Source organism: Nannospalax galili, unplaced genomic scaffold (genome assembly GCF_000622305.1).
Source record: "Nannospalax galili isolate Female #2095 unplaced genomic scaffold, S.galili_v1.0 scaffold892, whole genome shotgun sequence".
NCBI classification, from domain to species: Eukaryota; Metazoa; Chordata; class Mammalia; order Rodentia; family Spalacidae; genus Nannospalax; species Nannospalax galili.
In genome coordinates, this window is record NW_008333311.1 from 4634747 (window position 1) to 4636090 (window position 1344).

A 1344-nucleotide genomic window follows, 5' to 3' on the forward strand; every position below is an offset into this window, starting at 1 on the left:
CCCTTGGCCGCGGAGGAGGAGGCGGGGGCGCGGGCGCGGTCTCGCGGGGCTGCCGGGCTGCGGGTGGCTTCCGGCCTGGGCCCGCCGCCGGGGCGATGCTGCCCATTGGACTACCCGCCCCCCGGCCTGGCAGCCGTTCGCGGCCTGCGCTGCGGCCGCGGTCACCCCGGGGTCCCCGTACCTGGGCTAGGACCCTGGCGCGCGCTTGGGTCTTCCCCGGGGCCCTGAGAGACAGGAGATAAATGGGTGCTGTTGAGGAGGCCGGGCACGCAGGCACAGGCAAGCTGCCGCTGGCTCCAGTGAACAGGAGGCAGGGGCAAGGTGGAGTCCTGGGCGCCGAAGGATCCTGCTGGAAGGGACTTCGCGACCAGGGGACCAGCCTCTGGTAATTTGAGGCTCCCATTCTGCCACTGTCCGCTGCCAAAGGGGACTGCCCTCCCAAAGCTTCGAAAACTTAAAAAAAAAAAAAAAAAAAACCCAATTTTTTAAAATGTCCCGCTCAAGATGTCAAAGGTGGACGCAGGGAGTTTGGGGGCTATAACCTGTTTCTTTGGGGAACGATCTACCTGGCACGTTTGACACCAGTTCCGGATAGAGAGGTGCTGAGGGGATGTGGGCCAGTGTCCAAGCAGAGGTGCTGAGGGGATGTGGGAGCTGAGGGGATGTGGGCCAGTGTCCAAGCATGAAAGCTTTAAGTGGTGATAATGAGGGTTGGTTTCCTTCTGCCATTCTTTCTGCAGAATCTTCAGGTGGCGGGTTCTGCAGATTTTGCCCCAGGCACAAAGTACACCAAAGTTACAGCAACTTCCTGTTTGCAGGCTAGATCTTCCCCAGCTCCTGAGAACTTGTTCAATGATGGAACCTCAAAGGAATTTGTGCATTCCTTTCCCCACAGTGTCCAGGGGCAGGGGTGCTGGAAGAACAAGTTCACATAAGAAGCTAGAATGGCGGGGTCATAATAGATCTTTAAGGAAACAAAAAGGCGGAGGGATTCAACACATTTTTTTCCCTCCAAATACAAAAGTTTGGTAAAAGAGCTACTCACAACTGTAACCGATAAGTTATATTTCTGTAACTTTCCAAAGGCACAAGTTAGGTGAACTTAAACGAAAGGGCTATATAACGCTACGTACTAGACACACACTTTGAATTACTGTGTCCAAAGCCAGGTCTCTCCACTTCCTGTCAGGATCTCCCAGTCCGGAAGTGGAACCTACTGTCAGTTCACCTGGATGGTCAGAACAAAGTATGTCTCTCATGTTTGAAGAAGTATCATGGTGTGTGTTTGGACTGACACACCGGCACTAATTTCACTGGATGAGATGGTGCCCATGAGGAGAGCTT